The sequence below is a fragment of the Nymphalis io genome, chromosome 12 (genome assembly GCF_905147045.1).
Source record: "Nymphalis io chromosome 12, ilAglIoxx1.1, whole genome shotgun sequence".
NCBI lineage: Eukaryota > Metazoa > Arthropoda > Insecta > Lepidoptera > Nymphalidae > Nymphalis > Nymphalis io.
In genome coordinates this window covers 8,052,376-8,074,073 of record NC_065899.1, presented here as the reverse complement: position 1 = coordinate 8,074,073, position 21,698 = coordinate 8,052,376, and the positions used below count along the sequence as shown (strand labels likewise).

General features: G+C 30.5%; 2 protein-coding genes across 3 annotated transcripts in view; one reads left to right on the top strand and one right to left on the bottom strand.

Moving 5' to 3' along the window:
• LOC126772361 (spondin-1-like) overlaps nt 1–16,747 on the top strand; it is a 130,682-nt gene extending 113,935 nt beyond the window's left edge. The window contains exon 8 of the mRNA XM_050492705.1: nt 16,736–16,747. The gene's annotated coding sequence lies outside the window, so the exon portion shown is untranslated. The remainder of the gene's footprint in view (nt 1–16,735) is intronic.
• LOC126772306 (axoneme-associated protein mst101(2)) overlaps nt 1–21,698 on the bottom strand; it is a 127,612-nt gene that overhangs the window by 63,203 nt on the left and 42,711 nt on the right. The gene's annotated exons all lie outside the window — the stretch shown is intronic.

Here is a 21,698-nt window from a genome sequence, read left to right as displayed (position 1 = left end):
AGCGACCCGCTGTCCCACATGCATTGTTAGTTTATTTTGCAATAAATTAATTATATTTATTATGGTTAAACTGTTTCACAAACCGATTTTCAAAGAAGGAGAACATAGTTTTCGTATATCGTTATTATAAATTCTATTGAAGATTCATGTAACTGGTATACCACAAATTGTAATTAAATGTTCCATGATGTTCCTCCTGACCGATTTCGTTCACAGCGGCCATTCTCAATTTAACCCACTACTGAGAATATATTATAGTGCTTAAGGCCGCAGCAGACAGGCAAGGAACTGGTTAAAATCTTTGTTAGACCTTTATTAAAAGAGTTTATATAGAATATCATTATAACTTCACGCTATAACACCAAGGAACAGAACATTACAGTACATATAAATACGTCAAACAATATGACAAAACAGCCGGAATGTCCTTATCGTGTGCGTGTAATCAAATTTTAATGAACTTAAAACCGCGGGGCACAGCTAGTAAAAACGTTTACCAACAAGAGCAAAACGGTTGTGACGGTACAGCACTAACGATGCACTTTTATTCATCGATTAATGTAATTATTTCAAAATGGAATAATATTTATAAATTAGCTTTTTTGGGGTACAAAACTAATTCTTTTTTTTCATTTGAATATAAGGCTTTTGTGGAAGTAAAAAAAAAATAATAATAAAAAGAATAATTAACTTCTATCAGATATTGTGTTGCATTATAATTTCTTTTTTTGTTTTGATGAACTACTGAAAATTAAGTATATTTTACCAATGCCAGTAGTTGAGATTAAATAAACTTTAACACAAATATCATTAGATAAAACAATAATATTTTTATTTTGAAATACCTATAACATAAAAATTAGTAATTTTATGTAGTTAATATCAACCTATATATCTATCTATGTAAGAGCAAGTATAGTATTCTATTTTATTTAAAATTTTCAATGAATCAAAAAACTTTAATTCCCATTCATACATGTATACCTTATCATTACCTCATCACATTGGATGAACACAATAAAAACTGCTATAATTAAAACGCATAATTTAATTACACCATCCAAGGTCGATAAATAAGGGTCTGAGAAAATATCGACAGTCGTTTCCCATCACTATCCTCGATCGGTCAAGGCTTAGCGCGAGGTTGTGGTATTGTTTATCGTGATCAGCGGAGCATGGCAACACGGCTATTTGAAATCGATGAGAAATTATATTCTTTATGGGACATCCGCGTTTATAACATTACAGATGAACGTAACAAGCAAATGAATTATAGCGAAGCATAAAATGAGTTCTAGTGACGTGCATTATAGAATATTATTTTTTTTATTTAGGAATACAAGCAAATATCCTGTTTGAAATAATATATTGTTATTTCTAATTCCTTCGTGAATTTAGGCTTTAAATGAGTATCCTTTATTTAAAGTATAAATATTATATTTAAGTCAGTCCTTTTTTAACAGGTCATTAAATTAACTCTATTTAATTAAATTATAAAGTTACGATTTCATATTTTTGATGTGAAACATCTGTTCGCGCGCCATATGAATAAGTCCGTCTCGTATGCCGTGACGGCAAGCGCCATGACGGTTTCTTGTCCCGCCATGCTTCACTCCGCTCCCTCTCTCAACTGTCATTAACGAAACCCTTATGTTTTAATTTATTTAACTCCATATTCCTTTTGCCGTCCCATGACGGCGATATTTATTTATATAAAACGATTCTATATTTAAAATAATCAGTCATGAGATTTTACAAATTGTTAAATCAAAAATCATTTAGATAATCTTGTTCGATTTATGTACGATATCAAAGCGTGACTAAGCTATGAGTTTCATACTTCGAGCTATTTGGTTACAGCGTTCGAGTGTTATAGGTTTTTTTGTTGTATTGAATTACACTGGAATCGATAATAGTCTCTATATAGTCTATGCATAAGATATATTATGAATTGATTTAGTTTTCATAGAGCAGCCAAAGGGACAACTGTCACAACTGAAAAATACTCCTACTTGATCTACACTAGTATAACTTCATTTTATTTAAATAAAATATTGCATATTTGTAAGAATTAAATAATTTATTTGTAAAATTTAATGAAGTACAACAAAAAAATTGTCATTAAACAAACTTAATTCCTCTTGTAAGAACAGCAAACTGTTTACAATGTAAAAAAAAACAAACATCAAAGAATACTGATTGTATTTTCAAATAGAAATTTCGAGAATTTTCTTATCAATTTACGGTAATATAGGCCATATTTATATTTCTTAGCGCCGGATCACTATCGGAACGTAGTAGGTGTAATGTACGCAAGAGTCGCTTACAATAGGCGCCAAAGCAGGTCACGAACAGTCACCATTATTTAATACTATGTTCACAAATATACTTATTTATATATATAATAAATATAGCACAATATTTGTTTTAGTTTTACAATTTGTTAATTAATAATATTATTATAATTTTGTTGTATTAATCGCTAGTATTTGGCTTATATTATATTTTTAACTTCAAATTCAACTCCTCAGGTGGTGATAAAAGAGAGGAATATTGTATGAAAATCCTTAATTTATTAAAGAAAGAGCTATGAAAATTACTACTTAATACTTAGCAATTTTGAATTATTATGCAAGCGCAGCCGCGGGTAAAGTGTTAGTTAAGGATAATTCAATCATCATGTGTGAACATAATGTCAAAAAGTGTCATGCGACATTTTGATTATAATAATAATTATAATCCGTTTGCACTTAAAACACTTGTAAATCTGAGTATAAGTGCATTTTTTTAAATTAAAAATGTAACACCTCATCTTATTGGTGTTTCGTATTTCGCCCAGAGGATCGGACTTGCGATTCAAAGGGGAAATGATGCTAGCATTCTTATTACCATCTATTATAGCTATGTTAAATTTTTATAAATTTAAATGCTGCGACGTCAGAGATTGTTTAACTACTTGGTTGGGAGCGAGCCAGTTAGTATAGAGGGCTGACAGGTTAACTCTTCTTAACATTCATCCAGAACTCCAAGACGTCTCAAGGGTAATAACCGGTTTGCCAATGAGAAAAGAAGACGGTTTTAATTTGTTTTATAATTTTATTTTACTTATTTATTTCTCATAAGATTTTCGTAAATGAAATCTAATTTAATTAAGGTAACAAAAAATATGGATTTTATTTTTAAATTAAGAACATAATATGTTATAACTAATTATTTCTGATTATATTCAAATATTATATTATTTTGTGTAATCCTTTTTTTTAATAATAAAGTCGACATTAATTGACTTTAATTCCAAATAATTATAACTAAAATTGATTTCCCTTAAGTAATATATAGGATATCTCCAACACGATTCATTCATTAGTAAAATCCAAACTAAAAGATAAAACCAATATTTTTTATATACCAAATATATATATATTTGGTAATGCAATGAGGAAGATCACTCAATACTAATAAATAACTTAATAAAGAAACATTATGAAACTTTGCGGGTTAAAGTTACAGAAATCACAAGAAAAAAAAATCGTTTACCAACTTGAGTCTGGTTCAATCCCACTCTTGTAGGCCTTAAAATTTGTAGCTTAATAGCCTTTCTCATCTAAATCTGGCAAATGTTCTTAATACTAACAACCAAAACCTAACTGACCTTAACAAGTCTTTGATAAAAGTTTTGGCGAGACGAAAACGGGTTGTAAATTCTCATCAAACAGGACAATGTGAGGTCAAATTTAAATAGAGTTTTTTTTAGAAAAACTTAATTACAATCAGTCATTCAGAGAACTGCATTATAAATAACAATGATCTTTTATTGAAATTTCGAAGTGTGATGCCTGTGATAATTTATTATAATATAAAAATAAATAAATATTTTAACGGGTAATAAGGAAATATGCCTATAATAAATTTAGACATCCATGCAATTTATATTTTATATTAAACTCATATTCTTTACTCATAGATTTTTGATCACTAATATTACGTATATATCCGATATACAATCATTGTATATATATACATTAAAATCCACAAATACTTACTCGACGCTTATGTATCAACTTTTAATCTTACAGAATAAGATTACCTCATTTATGATATTTTTTGTTTCATACTCCACACATGGAAGTATATAACTTGATTTGAACTTTTAAATTATAGCAAAGAACACGTTAATTTCAAACAAAGTTTATTTAATTCTTTTTTTTTATCGGTATTAGCGATTAGCAGCAGTCGTATCGGAGTCAGATTTTGGTAATATCACAGAAGGCTATACACGCAGGACATATGATAGTGCACAAGTGTGTGCGTAAATACAAGTGCACTGTCTTTTCTCTCGCTCTCAATCGGACGGCATGACTGTAAAGTTCAGACTCCAGGTGCAGGAGCAACAAGATTTCCAAGGTACTGAATTAAATATTATTGTTGCTATTAAATATCAAACTAATTGTACCAGAATATCTTTATACTGTTATGTTTATAACTAAATAATATTACGAATGTATTATGTGTTATGTATATCTGTAATTATTAATAAATAGTACATTATGCATTAAGTAAGTAAGAATTAATTAAAATTATTACTAATTACTTTTTAATTAATTAGGAAAATTGATTTGTATGTTCAATGCAGCATGATATTTCAAAATCTTTAACGAATGTAGCGTTGAGAGATTACTTATTAAAGCCCGTGAGAAGCATATTAGGACGAATCAAGATGAATTTAAGTTTTAAGAAACGATAATAACAGTAAAGTGAATTGTTAACAATGACCTGTTTATGTGTGAAAAGGTCTAATAAAACGCAAGGCTAAAGTAAATTTGACAATTGCGTTACGCCACATAATACCGTAATGCCGCACCCTCACACGGCAACTTGTTAGTTGGTAATAAACATGTGTCACCAGCTAATGTATTCAGCTATAACAGTGACAATAAATCAAATTGAAAAAACAAAAATAATCTTTCAATTAAGTCGATGCGCTTTGTTTATTTTATTCCTTGGGTCGGTTTGATAATTTGTTTAGATTGGTTTCGAATAATATAAAAAAAATTAAAAAGCGGTGTTATGTTTAACTAATAAATAATAAAAATATTTCAATTTCATGTTGTAATCAAAATACAAACATAAAAAAATAGCTGCCCATAAGAATTAAATCTAAATCTTCGCATAAAAATATGACCAACATGAAATAATCTAAAAAATCGATCGTGTAGTTTCAGAGAAAAAACACATTCAATTTAATACTTCATATATATATAAAACTTGTGTACTTAGTTCTATTAATAATGTGTCGTGAACATTAATGAAGCTTGTGTGACGGGGCCTTGACCCGTGGATTAAGTTATAGAAATTAAATGAAATAAATTCACCTAGATAACCTCGCAATAGTCACAATAGAGACCTGTGACATTTACAGATTGTATGTCTTATTAGATAATAAATGTCTTTATATTTGAATAGCAATCTGCTTTGACATCGCATGGGTACAATTATAGATTTATCCATAGTTTTTATGTATTTTTAAACGACAGGATTCAAATTTTTTTTTCATATGTATCTAAATATATGTAAGTGAAAACGTGAAACTGAATTCTTGTAACAGTACCACAATCAGTTCAATTTTATCTCAAGTGGTTACTTGTGATAAAATTTTGCACACATTTATGGTAAAAACATGACACAACTGTATACTACATTTGATTCGTTTTCGAATATGAATTAATTAAAAGCTTGTTTTGTTTAAAATGATTTATTAATTTCGTAGCTTTTATCTAGTGATGAGTAATATTATATCTATTGCGGAATATAATATATATGGAAATTATCGTTTTAAAAATAATTTAAAACAATATCTACTTAAATCACCGTCAATATTTTAAAATAATACATAATTTATATTTTAAGTAATTGCTTGATCTCCGTTTAGAGTTATACGTTGACAACCCAGGTCAGGCTGTCTTTCAACGTACGTATTGACCTAAAATAACCTCCGGTTTGTAAAATTTAGTTTGTTATAAGTTATAACTTAGCTGCCGTCCCATTTAGGGTGGGCAATAGTGCTTTCATTTGAAATTTTCAAAATTCCTTTCTCAACGATGCTTATGAAATAAACGTTTGTTCCAAATTTTAGCTGTGCGTGCATTGTTAGTCAAGGTAAACGATTTTATTGTTACAAGTATTTTATATCTTCTACATCATTATAACAAGTAGGTGAGGATACGATTTGAGAAATACAATTACATCATTAAATCTCCTAGGGCAGATGTCTGATCCTTATTTAGTTGTCGAGTGTTCCAACACGTTAAATGTCAGTACCTCGCCATTACAAGACTTGGTTAAGAAAATGAGCCTAAATGTTTATGAAAAGGGCAAGATGGGACGACTATCGTCTTATGAAATAGTAATTTATGAGGCGTCACTTAATTCGCTTATTCATTTAATATTGTTAAAGTGACGGTTTAGGGTTTATTTTACCACGATGTTGCATCTGATTGGTTGGGGTATTCTTCTTACTAGAATTGCATCCGACTCATGCAAGTTGATTTCCATCATAACCGAGCACAAAATAAATTACAAACCAAAAATAAGCATACGAAGACATACTAGTGCTTGCCTGGATTTGAACTGGGCCGTCTGTGTATGATAATTCTAGCTAAGTATTATTGACATAGCTTTTATTTGCTCGTAAAATAATTTCTATATTCGTATCTATTAATACATCATTTTGGAACGGTATATTACGTGTGGTCGAATATATTTAGTTTAGTTGAAGTAATAAAAAAAAGTCACTAAGAAAACAGTTTTGTGCAACTCATATAACGTTACGTAATTCTGCAATGCGTCCAGCAAATTAACGCATTTCTTGAAATATTTAATGTTGTTAGTCCTAGTGGCCTAGATAACGACAGGCGGGAAATTATTAAAATTAACATTAAGCAAATAATATTAAAAATATATTTACTGTAAAACAAGTTTAATTTGGCAGCAATTTAGGACAAATTACAATATTGAATATATATTTAAGATTTGTCATCAATACCAAAAATGTTTGCAAATTTTTCATTGGAACTGGTTTAGAATTAGTTTGCAAATTTTGACCCACACGTACGAACAGGTACTAAACTTATAAAAAGGGGTCACACGTGAGAGCTCAAAATACACATCCTGAGGGTGTCTATCACATTTCGGCTGAGAATGTCGCGTCGGGAATGAGGAGGGTGTTATGCGGAACACGTGTGGTGGAATGAATAACGTCACATCTAACATTGAGCACTTTTTTTTCGAAACAATGTACGTTCAGAGATGGTTTAACCATATGATGTATTTTGTATAAGCAAACCAGACGAAATATTAAAACATTTTTTTTATTTCTCTGCAGTGGCCATGATATTATTCATTAAGTACCTAATTACATATAGTTTAGACTCACCTCAAGTTATTTGCTCTGCGTTCCGGCAAAACATTTTAAGAAAAAAGACTCCTCACCTGCAACAAAAAAAAACATCTAAAGTGTCCGTTTACGAAGGCATATAGTAATTTTAGGTTTCTTAACATTAATTACATAATTTGCGTGTCAGGCCGGGTTTTTTCCCCTCTGATGGTTACATCTTGCATAACACAACTTAAATGCATTGTCGCATTCTTTTTAGAGTCATTGAACTCTCTTTTAATATTCGATTTAATAATATGTTAAGTGTACTTTCACTCATTGATATAATTATTTCTATAGAATACTGTGACGGATGGTATATTCCATAGCCGCACTAAAAAAAAAGTAGCAGCTCGTAAATTTTTCACGGCTGGGCAAAAGTTCTTTCGAATTATGGATAAGTTTTTGACTAAACAAACATTACATGAAGTAATCTCGAATTTCTTGAGATACATGCATTTTGAAAGATTTTATCCTACAACGTCAAGCACTAGATAACCAAAAATAAAATGTAAAAGCAACAAACAGTCAAGATTTGAACCAGTGACCTTTGAGTCTTCACAAGCAGTTTATGAAAATTTCTATATAATTTGCCAAGTATAAAAATCATCTACACAATTTAATGGTAGCTTTTCAACTTATTCTCAAGTAATTCTCACATATTATTAGTTTTAATATAAGGATTTTTTTTTATATCCTGCATAGATATATCTATATATATCGCTTCCGATCGTAATTGAGTACATGATACTAAATTAACCGGTTTAAACTAGATTGCGTCCACTCGACTTTAATATTATAATTGCAAGTCAATTGACTTCATTCTGTGTATCTAATAATTGACATGTTTTTTATAAACGATCACTAAATATTATTTTGGATATAAATCTAACGACTCACGACCTTTCCACTTGAATTTCGTAAATAAAAAATAAAAACAATTTTTTTATAAGCCTTATTCAGACTGCGAATTCTATTCTATGAATTCGACACATACCTTGTTATAATTTTAAAAATGTTTTATATAAGATAATTGGGTGTCTGTTTATTTGTTATGGACATACAAAGAAATATTAATATTATCAATAATAATAACATTATTAATATTCGAGAATAGACTTCGAGACCATCTCACTGATCAACATGATAATTCGGGAGATTTACATATGTATGTATTTTTTATTGGAGAGGGTTTTTTGTAGAGCACATTAACACATACTGTCAAAGCAATCACTATGATAATTCGTATACATTTAATCGCTATTTAGCGAAAATCGTATCGGATAGTTTACAAACAACTTTTAACAGGCATTGCAATGCATACCGAGTCAGTAATTTATAGCAACAAAAAGCGAAAAGTATCAATTAAATACTACTAGCATTAGCTAAGTCATTTAATTGGAAATTTTAATAACTTTACAAATAAAGTAAGGCACAGATAACTAGTATTAAGCTAATTAATTATGAAAAATAACTAAACATTTCGCGGAATCTTAATCATTTCAATTAAGCAAATCTAACGTGACTGTGCAATGAGAATTCACGTATTCAAGCCTTACAAACAGACCGACATGTCATTATGACAATTATCATAATTGTAGACAGATTTTCTCATTTTAGACATATATGGACGACCAGGTCATTTAATATAATTATGAAGAATATCTGACACCACCATATGTTTGATAGCGTAACACGAGAACCTTTTATGGGATTAATGCGGGTTTTGTTAAGAATGTTTGAAGAATTATCATTGTTTATTTACATAATCATTATTTACATTGCTACTGTATAAATCATGACGATTGCGATTGCACGCGCAATCGCAATTCCGAACCTCTGGACAAAAAAATACTTTTTTTGAATTTTCCTACATTTTATATAGCTTATTCTGAAAAATACTATAATAATAAGAAAAAATGTTGGCAACCCTACCTGCATTTAGCCTTGAACCCACAACCCATAAAACGTTAATTTTAATTAGATAACAGAACCATAACAAATTAAATTCTAATTAATAAATAGTAAAATTTACTTAATGCTTTATTCTGTAACCAAAATCTTACGACTTATGTAAGAGAACTTTCAAATGCAATGAATCGTTTCAACTACTTTCAAACAGCAATATATGACCAATTAATTTTAATACAATTATTACAATACATAAATAAACAGAAATGTTCATTGCAATGAGATTTTGCACACCTAATTATTTTCTAATTTGTAATTCATATTGTGCAATTCAACTTAATAATACTGGCATAATATATTTTGATTAATTCTCGTATTTTTTTAATTCTTTTACATAAACCCAACAAACCATGGAATATGTTATATTATAATTAATGTGTTGCCCCAGATATGGATTCAGTCCTGGGACCAGGAGGTGTATTTTTCTTCCTAAAATGGCCACTAGACCATCTGTGTATACTCCCTTCGTTAAAAAACTTACTCACTCCCGCCAGGGGCGCTACTCTCCAATTAACAGAGTAATCATCGATTATAATAATATCTACTAAATGCTCAATAATATGATTAACAATAAGAAAATGTCAAACGAAGCTCTTATAATTGATATTTTTAATGAAAAATTGAATCAGTTTCGTAAAAAATTATCTATTTTTTTTCCTCAATAATAATAAAATATAAAAATAATGTATACATTTTTGTTTTTAACTTCTTTTTCTTTATAAATGCACCTCTTACTTTTGTTTGCTTTTAATCAAATAATTAATATTGATAAAATTTAAATGTTCTCAGATATTTATATTTTATTCATTTTATACCAATCAAGTGATCATTTTATTATAATTAAATTGTTTATATCTTTTCTATTTGTTATAAATATTTTTATTTTTAAAATTTTTATTTTTGCTAACTCGAAATGTTGATATATTTTGCAACACCTATAATTTAGGAGACACTTGATTTGTATAACGTGATGTTTAAAGACTCAATTGTATTTAATAGTGTACTTCTTGTTGGTGTTGATATTATAATAAATAAATAAATATTATATAAGAGCATTGAACTGTACACCTAACCTTCTGTAACCTTCTGTACAATGTATTTTGTATTATGCAACAAAATATAAAATAAATAAATAAGTAAATATATATTATTTACGCTTGATTATTCTTCTAAAGTGAAATGTTCGTATAGATTTTTCTGGAATAATATTCTAGTTTTTTTTTTTTAATTTGAAGTGAGATCCTATAATAACTAAACGTATTTTTCTTGTGATAAATAATCTAGGTGATGGGTAACCTTTCATCCATTCCATACAATTCCACATATCAGAAAGATACGTTGGTTCATTGATTAGAATATCTTTTAAAATCTAACGATTTCGCTTTTTTAATGGATATTCATTTTACCGGACATTTTGAAACAGTATCAATATTAAGTGGAATTTGGATATAAATATCACTCATTAGCTTATCGATTGTTTATATAAATTGCGTATATGCTCTCATATCCTAAAATGTAGGATTAATCAATACTACATTTCTTGTTATTCCTTTTAATTTTACGCAGGAGAATGCTATCGCAATATTTTTCATCTGAACCAGTCTTGACTTTTAAACTTTAAGGTTTATCATAAAGCAGTTTATAAAAATGTTGAAATCCAAAAAAATAATAATAATTATACAACAGAGTATTTCAAAATGTTATTTATTTATTAGATACTGGTGGTAGGGCTTTGTGCAAGCTCGTCTGGGTAGGTACCACCCACTCATCAGATATTCTACCGCAAAACAGCAATACTTAATATTGTTGTGTTCCGGTTTAAAGGGTGAGTGAGCCAGTGTAATTACAGGCACAAGGGACATAACATCTTAGTTCCCAAGGTTGGTGGCGCATTGGTGATGTAAGCAATGGTTAACATTTCTTACAATGCCAATGTCTAAGGGCGTTTGGTGACCACTTACCATCAGGTGGCCCATATGCTCGTCCGCCTTCCTATTCTATAAAAAAAAAAAAATATGAAACTTTTCTAATAAGCTGTTAATTAACTTATTTCAATTATTTTATATTTGTATGGATATTTTTATCTCTTACAAGTCGTGGTCTCACAATAGCACGTGTATACGAATACGAGTAGCCACTTTCCCTTATACACGATTAGCAACTTTCCACGAAGCCCTAAGAAGCGAAATTTTCATACTTGCACTCTTTAATACATGTTTTCTCCCATATACAATGTAATGTCAAAATTTATTATATAACTATGAATTTATAAATCTGAATCTATACTTAAATCAAGTAAGCTCTTTAATGCGCCATCACATGATTAAATGTGACGTTAATCACATATTATAAGTAGTTGCCAATTATTACTATTTTGAGCATATGGGCCACCTGATGGTAAGTGGTCACCAACGCCATTAGACATTGGCATTGTAAGAAATAATAACCATCCCTTACATCGCCAACCAACTTTGGGAACTAAGATGTTCTGTCCCTTTTGCCTGTTGCACAACTGTGGCTTTTATTACAAACAATGGGAACATATGCCATTTTAACTTCCTTAGTCGGCATGAGTCCCTCCCTAAAGTTCCTTACACCGTGTAAGGAGGGACTAATAATTATGGCATTGCCAATGTCTGTAAGTTATGCTATTTAATTGCTCGTCTAACATTTATAAAACCTGGAGTTTAGTGGTTTAATTGCTATTACCCTATCGTTGGCTCTTCGAGCGTAAATTCATTATATAATTTATAAATTTTAAAATAACGATATTTGATTAAGTGCTCCTAGATTTTTTACTAATGTGAATATTAAGTAAGGATTTAATTAATTCATGTAAGAAATATATAATGAGGCTTTTTTTGATAATTTATTTAGATTTTTTAAGAATTCATAAGCGATTAATTTTATTATTGCATAACATTTTTATTGATACCAAAAAATAAACAAGTAATAATAAAAGAAAGCCGGATGTTAGATACACTTATATACATATATATAATTATATCATACATTTATAGTCCGACTATGTCCTTAATGGTAATACTTTAATATACGTAACAGTCTCCTCTCCTCTTGATGAGAAGGTTTAGAGCTTATTCCACCACGCTGCTTCAATGCAATTTAAATCGGTAGATTAATTTTACCATACCCACCGCGCATACAACGTTGTATAAAGAAGTTGTCAAATCAAAAAGAAAAAATTATGATTTCTAAACTGTAAAAAGTATTAACAAGCATTCCATAGTTTCCTGCTTCTTACATTGAGACACGCCCGCGACTAATATGTATCGCAGATAAAAAAGTCGTCAACTTTTGTTCCCTATTTCCCGTTTGAACAAATGCAATATACCGACTTTCTATTTTCAATAAAATTTCAAGTTTGATAAAGAAAACTTAATTTAAACGAAATCTAACCTAATAGGGCACATATTTTCATTGTGAAATTTAAAGATTGCCACAGCATTATGACGTGTCCGAAAATAAAAAACTGGCGTCTTAAAATCCTAATAATTGATATTTTCATAAGAATTAGACAGGAGAAGAACTTCGTTGACGCCTAGTACAAAATAAGGATCGTCGTCATCGGTCGTCTTTGTAATGAGCCAATTTCTTGAAAGGTCTGTATGTATGTATCTTGGTGTATATAAGTTATTGAAAGGATTATTCAATAACTTATATGCACCACCGATTTTGATTTTTTAATTAAAATCGTATCTTTCATTTTTTCAATCAAACCAAACAACCGTTTCATCGCATTACGTATGTAAAATCGCACATTGCACGCTCTTTCTAACATTTCATAACGCGTCTAGTATGTTACTTATTACTACTGAACATTTTATTACAATATAAATATTGTATATTTAGTTTCGTATTAGATATATTTATTATGTATTGGAATGTACCGTCGTACTTTTATATAACATGAAAGCGGACGGACGAGTATTTGATGATAATTTTTTTTCTACATAATATTTATCTAGAGTAGCGGTTCTCAATTCGCGAGTCGAAATTGGTGAAAATTACAAAATAAAAAAGAATCGGACTTTAAAAAGGCGAAAAGGCAGCTGACCTCAAGATACTGCGTGCAAACTTTAGGTTAGGTATTCTTTCGATAAATTCTCGAAGTTTGGAAGTTCGTGTTGTTTACAATCCTTTGCCTCACAAAATATTATAAAAAAACCATTTTTCCGGCTCCTGAACTCTTTTCAATTTTATCGGATTGACGTTCCAGTGGGTTATAGGAGTAAAATGCCAAGTGTATTCATTGTTAGCGAACACACTTAAGCACTGAATTACCACTCGGTTGGCTAAGCTCTCTTGACAATGGCCGCCCTTAGCGAAATCGGTCAAGAGGAGATCATTATGAGTAAATATAAAACATATATTAAGTAGACAAAAACATAGCTCTGTGAGCTCTTTTATTATATATGAATTATACACATAGTAGTAACAGCCTGTAAATGTCCCACTGCTGGGCTAAGGCCTCCTCTCCCTTTTGAGGAGAAGGTTTGGAGCTTATTCCACCACGCTGCTCCAGTGCGGGTTGGTAACAACCCGCACTGGAGCAGCGTGGTAAATTATACACATATTATTATTAAATCAAAACCAAATCATTTAACATCTCATGAGAATGCCGAACAGACAGCCGGACAATAGGAACACATACAGTATTTTGTAAATATGGTCAGGTATCTGTGATCATTTTACTTCGTCGTATCTGCAACATTATTTAAATATTCCACTGCTTAATAATTACGGAGATTAATTTAAATATTGAATTTAATAATGAACTTCTAACACAAAATCCACGCTTAGTGAAGTGGGAATGTTAGCAATAGATGTGTGTGTGTGTGGTATGTGTGTATGGGTTGTGTGCAGATCACGAAGACACGCATGGATCTCAACCAAACATTGCGAGCATCCGGCCGAGCATCACTTGATTTTATTTGTGATTATAATTCATATCATGCTCAACTCGATCAGATTATATTATGACGTATATATATCAACTCGCAGTGTAACATCGTGAGTGAACTCCAACACTTCTCTTGCAGAGGAGTAGCCCATTGCCCAAAGATATTCACAGTCTATAATTTACAACTTAAAAAAAATATTTTATATAAAAAAACTATTTACTCTATATACAGTGGCCACACCTTTGATCAAATTGGTCGGTACTTAAATCATTTGACAGGTAACGGATCGATCATTATTTATAGCTGAGGCGAATCAGGTCATACATGTACATTGCAATCATTGCGAAAACTGAATTTAACAAGTATCAAAACTATTTACGCTTCATTAAATGTACTTCGTGCTGATATTTTGTTATTGAATTAAATTGCGTTAATATCCTTTTTCATAATGTTCGACTCATAAGCGACTTCAGGTTATATTATTTAATATCGATTGATTATAATCTTCACCGATATTATTATACACATGAAATAAGACTATTAATCACATCGCTTCAACTTGATCATAAATGTTGGCGAGATTTAAAAGATAATTTGTTTAGAATAGAATAGAATATCCTTTATTGTACACCAATAGTTACGGAAACATTTTAAACACAAACATAAAAAAACGAAAACTATTTTGTACAAAAGGCGGTCTTTTCGCTAAAAGAGCGATCTCTTTCAGACAACCTTTGGGTGAAGGACATGAAATAAATAAATAAAGCGGGTAAGGAGGTGTACTGATCGTCTCAACTTTATATAACATACTATATATATATAAAATATCGTTATTTTAAAATATATATACCATACTATATCTACATATACATACATTTAAAATATACATTTAGAAGTAAATAATGCCACATTAATTTATTATATGTACCTGACTAGTCAGCATCAAATCATCATCTCTTCATCTACTTATTCGTTATATAAAAATCTTCATATACAACAAGATAAATGAGAAAACGTCACGTGCGAAATCTAATTACAATGTTACAAATGAAAAACATAAATGAAAAAAATAAAGTTTTAATAAGAATTAAATTGCATTAGATTCAATCTACACTACTTATGCGATTTTGTTAACATTGAGAATCGTATGCACGTAATGTGTAACAAAACAGCCAATTGTCGGCGGATCCCAGAGGCTGTCGGAATGGACCACCAGCGCAGCGTGACGTAACAAAAACATTCATAAGAAAGACCCGCGACTTTTATTTATATTGAATGTATTCAATCCAAAGTTCCGCTTTTATAAAAACTTATTTATAATATATTCAAATATGCAAGTATTTATTATAATTTATGTCACTATATCAAATAAAATATAATTTGATAAGCCGGTTGGCGTGGTTGGTAAATATTTGCCTTTCACGCCGAAGGTTGTGGGTTCGATTCCCACCCAGGACATACATTTGTGTGCATGAACATGTCTGTTTGTCCTGAGTCTGAGTGTAATTATCTAAATAAGTATGTATTTACAAAAAAGAAAAGTAGTATATGTAGTATATCAGTTGTCTGGTTTCCATAACACAAGCTTTGTACAAGCTTAATTTGGGATCAGATGACCGTGTGTGAAAAATGTCCCAGGATATTATTATTATTATTATTATAAAATAGTTACAAAAATTACATTTGTATTACAGGTACATTTAAATTCAATAGAAAATAAATAATATGCATACATGTATCTAATAATTTTTATTATTACAATGTTATCAAATATAAAAAAAAAATAATGAGAAACGGAATTTTTACTATTCTAACTGCTTAATGTTTACTATGTGACGATGTGCTACTTATTATAACACAAGAGAAAATTTTCTCACTTCTAACAACAATTAGAACTGTTTCATAATAATATATTACCTTACAAAAAGTGACGAGACCAAAACTCGGACGCACACCTATATCTTGACAAGATATACACAATGGTAGAGCGAGTGTAGAACAGATAACACAAAGAAATGACGTCGAACATATGAAAAAAGTTAAATCAACCAGTTAAATTGTACTTCAATAATTATAAACAGCATATTGTTTTTTTTTTTTCAGCCTTTTGCCGTCCACTGCTGGACGAAAGCCTCCCCCATAGAACGCCAACCATCCCGATCTTGGGCAGTCCGCATCCATCCCGAACCTGCCACCTTTTTTAAATCGTCGGCCCATCTTGTCACAGGGCGTCCTACACTACGTTTGCCTAAGCGTGGTCTCCACTCCAACACGTGTCGGCTCCATCGGCCATCAATGCGCCTGGAGACATGACCAGCCCACTTCCACTTCAGCGAGCTAATTCTAAGCGCGATGTCGGTGACTTTAGTTCTCTGGCGAATGTCCTCATTTCGGATTCTATCTGCCAGAGAAACCCCAAGCATATTGTTGCTTTATTTAAATTATTTCAAAATAAACTAGTTACACGAAATAACGTTTTGATAGAAAAATATGATTACGTTTAAATAATTATTTTTTTAATCTAATATCAGATATGGCAACCACTTGACTAACGTGTTAAGTCCAAGAATAAAGTAATGTGTTTTCTTGATATAAGACTGTACAATAAAATATATTACACTTTACCTACTAATATATCAGCACTAAAACTAGCAATGTTATTATATTAAATAATACTGTGTCATGTATGTTATACGATGTTAAAAATACGACGTCAAAGTATTGAACAAGTACACGTTAAAGCAATTGACTCTCTAGAAACTGTCAAACCAGTTAAATATTCCAATTTTGTTGTACAATGTATCATTAAATGTCTCTCATACCACTTCTATGGTTTTATGTTGTATGCTCAGCAAGCACACTGAAGGGCGGGACCAGATTTGGGGCATTCACAGTCGAGCCTACATTATCTCGTATGTCGGTTTGTTTAGTAAATATTGACTGCTTGTGTGTCGCAACTTCCGCTCTGATTTTGATACAGTAGTTTGTATTATAAATACCTAATATGGGAATAGAGCCGTCCTAGATAAATGCGACAAGTGAATATAGAAATATTAAATGCTTGTTAAATTTTTAATCAAATATACAGTACAGTAACAGCATGTTAACGTCCCACTGCTGGGTTAAGGCCTCTTCTCCCTTTTAGGAGAAGGTTTGGGGCTTATTCTACCACGCTGCCCCAATATGTGTTGGTAGAATACACATGTGGCAGAATTTCAATGAAATTACATGCAGGTTTCCTTACGATAATTTCCTTCACCGTCAATCACGGGATGAATTATAAACACAAATTAAGCACATGAAAATTCAGTGGTGCTTGCCCGGGTTTGAACCCACGATCATCGGTTAAGATTCAGGAGTTCTAACCAATAGGCCACCTCGGCTACATCAAAAATAATTTCATCAAATATAACTTCATCTTATATTTTTACTCGACTTTCACTTGTGTTTTTTTAATGTTTTCTTTTATAAAATTATTTATATTATTTAATTTGTTTGTTATACTAGTTAAAATATATTTATTTAACACAGGCATTTTTTTATAAAACAATTTTAAAAAACAAGAATTAGAATAATAATAATAATATTTCAATATCTTTCTAATTTCTAAATCTATAACAACAACCTAACTTCAATTGCATTAAAATAATATAACAACAAATCTGTCAAGAACCACAGACCATGACGCAGTAAATAAGTTAACAACAATGGTGCGTAGGGCGCAGCATCCAGGATGTGCGTAGGACACGCCTACGACATGATACTTAAATTACATAACATTTATATACTGTATTTAAGTTATAGCTACACACATGTCACTTGACTTATAAAAGTTTATATAGAAAAATCATTCATTTACGAGGCATATATTAGATACAATATAAGTAACAAGTTTTGTATAATATATTTAAAATTATTCATAGTATTAATCAGTATATTTTCTGTTCTCGGTGAAATCTACGTAACGAAATGAGCGTAGCTTAATATTTTAGTTTTACCTATATATTTGGTTTAGAGGTGCTTACTTAAGCAATTATGTGCCTTCTTCTTTCGAACCTCAATTGAATATTAATAATAATAATAATAATAATATCCTGGGACATTTTTCACACACGGCCATCTGATCCCAAATTAAGCTTGCACAAAGCTTGTGCTATGGAAACCAGACAACTGATATACTACATATACTACTTTTCTTTTTGTAAATACATACTTATATAGATAATTACACCCAGACTCAGGACAAACAGACATGTTCATGCACACAAATGTCTGTCCTGGGTGGGAATCGAACCCACAACCTTCGGCGTGAAAGGCAAGTGTTCTACCAACCACGCCAACCGGCCCGTATTATATATTAATATTATATTACAGTCTAGGAAGTCAATTGTAACGTCACTATGAATCGTTTAAATTAATCGTCAACTTTATAATTCCCCGCGTGCAAAGCAAGATTTAGTACAAAATATAAGAAGTTATCAATCAATAGAAAGGTAGTACCAAAACCGCGAAATGGTTTAATTAAACTATGACCAACTCTATATCACGGTCCAACGAACCTCAATAACAAGGGTAATAACATGGGCTCAATAGCAACGTAGAGAAAAGCGTACACTAAATTGTTACGTAAAAACAATTAATGGATAATAGATTTGAAAATATTATAACACAATAAAAAAGCTTTTAATTTAGCAACAGTTTTGCAAAATTGTATCAATTTCTGATTAATATTTCTCATATCGAATCGTTTTTTTTTTATTGTACGATGTCTATGTCCATTCTTTAAGATGTCAAGCAAACCTTCACGGATGATTGCGTCCAATAGAACACTATTTCTAAGCCTTATCATATTAAATGTTTCTCAACAGATAAAAGTAAAAAAAATCAAATTAAGTCTAAATCTAATATGACGGGTTATGTGAATAAAGAGTATGCATAACCGTTAATAAACCTCCTTAATTAGTCTCACAATTATTTTAAAACCGTTAATATCCCATTTTGTGATTTTCCCACAAGAATGCCGGTTATTATAAAGTCGGTCATTTCAAAAAAAACGCAGCCGTCGATGCATCATTGTTCTTTGTGCTCTATTTATCTAACCGCTATTCCGTATTAGGGTTCCTTGGTTACAGAAAACCATTACATAAATAAATGTAAAAAAAAAATGTAAAAAAAAATGTAATATACAAAATTTCATGTCTAGCATAGGACATGTCTAGTTTCGCATTGACGAGTTTCTTTGTGTGAAGCCTATCCTGGATTTAAAGCCATTTTTTCCCCCACGGGAACACTAAAACACCAGCGGTACCCTTTCCGACTTAACGAGGAGCGCCACGGGATCGCTTTCGCATGCTTAACATAAAAATACATTGTTATAGAAAATGAAATGATGTAAAATGTAAAATTCCAATTCTGTAAAATAAAACGAAGTAGTTCTAATTCATCTTGCAAGATTTAGTCTAAACAAATTAACAACGATTGTAACTTCAATAAAAGTAATAATTTTGTTTATATATTTTCTGTTATTTAACAAAAAAAAGGAAAAATATTTCTTTTTTTGTTCAAAGAAGTATTATAAAAATGTTTTTTTTTTAATTTTTCAATTTCCCATTTGAGTTTTCCTCGAGATATAAAAATACGGAACTCGGTATTCCTATACCCTCTCAGTAAACGTACTTTTGTGCTCGAGAAAAACATCAAGGCAAACATTATCCAAAAATGCTGATCTCAAGTGCTGATTTCTTAACTTTTGTCTGAAATCTAGATAAACTGGTTACACTAACGTTCACGACTATAAAAGGAAGTTTTATGAGTTATGAGAAACAAAAGCTTCAACATTCAAGTGAGCATTCAGCAGAGTATTTTACGGAGAACTCAATAAAATACAATCCTTCTGTACTGTAAACCAATTAAACTTATACTTAAAATATGAAGCGTATTGTATATATATTAATATTACTATTGCTTAAATAACCATATCTTCTAGAATCTAAATAATTTCAAAATAGAGGAAAAAAAAAACACAACACTGTCAAGTATACCAATAAATAGATTAAAAAAACCGACGATTTAAGAATTGCAATAGTTACGAATGTAATGTGATACTAATTATTTATTTAATTGTTATATGTAGATATGATATTTTATCCAATCGCTCAACCAGCTCTACCTTTGCAACAATGGTAATGAAACATGTATTTAATTAATGTAATAAATAAAGCTTTATATTATAAGCCGATTACGACTTTAAACAATAATTTTAAATAGATTAATTTTCTTTCAGAGTACCTTTACAAATAAGTATCACAAATAATAAATCTAGTTTTGTTGTGTATTATTCCAAGCGGCTTATGAATCGGAAATATCATATGACATAATTCATATCGCATAAATTAATGTCTAAAATTGATACCGTTATTTAAATTATTATGAAATCGTGTGAATAAACTTATATGTATAATTAGGTTAAATGACAGTTGTATGAAATAAGCGGATACGGTGGAACGTTTCCGCTTTAGCCGTTGTTTTGTGGAACAACTAAGAAAGATAATTGCACACATACACGCTTTAATGAATGAACGATAAATCTCGTTAAAGTCAAAATTTTTTGTCTATTTATATAATGATAAATCGATCATTCATAAAACGGTTATAAGTATTAAGCAATATCATAGAAGGCTTCGTCGCTTACAGATAGTGAAGTGTTTTAGGTGCGATATTGATTATCCAATCCTGTCACATTCCAAATATTCGGTTTTACTTCGACGAATGCGTAGCCCATGGTTTTCAATTTGTGTCACTCACCTAGTTACACCTAGTTGAGTGTTTCCTGTAAGCTTTGTACATTTTTTGCCACTAGGACTATATCTATATGTAAAAGGATTTCTCTTCTCTTTCTCTTTCTCTTTCTCTTTCTCTTTCTCTTTCTCTTTTATCAAGTCTATGTGTATATATAATTTAATCTGTGCATTGATCTATAATCAGATAGAACTTTGCTTTTACGAAACGGAATATGTTGTTGACATCTCTTCATCAGCTTTTTCAACTCTTGGCTTGATATACGGCAGCTCTATCCTACTATGCCGGGACCATTCGGCGAAAATACTATTTAATAAGATGTAATTATAAGTCAAGTACATGTATTAAGAAAAAAGACGTTTATACGAGTGTAAGAACAAACAAACAAACAAGTATCCAGAAACAAGCAAATAAATGGAAAAAACTTTATATAATGGTAGGGGCTTTATGCAATACTGTCTGGGTAGGTACCGCCCACTGTGTTAAGTTACTGTGTACATTCCCAAGGTTAGTTGCGCATTGGTGATTTAATAATTTATTAAATGGAGAGTAATTATTTCTTACAATGTCAATGG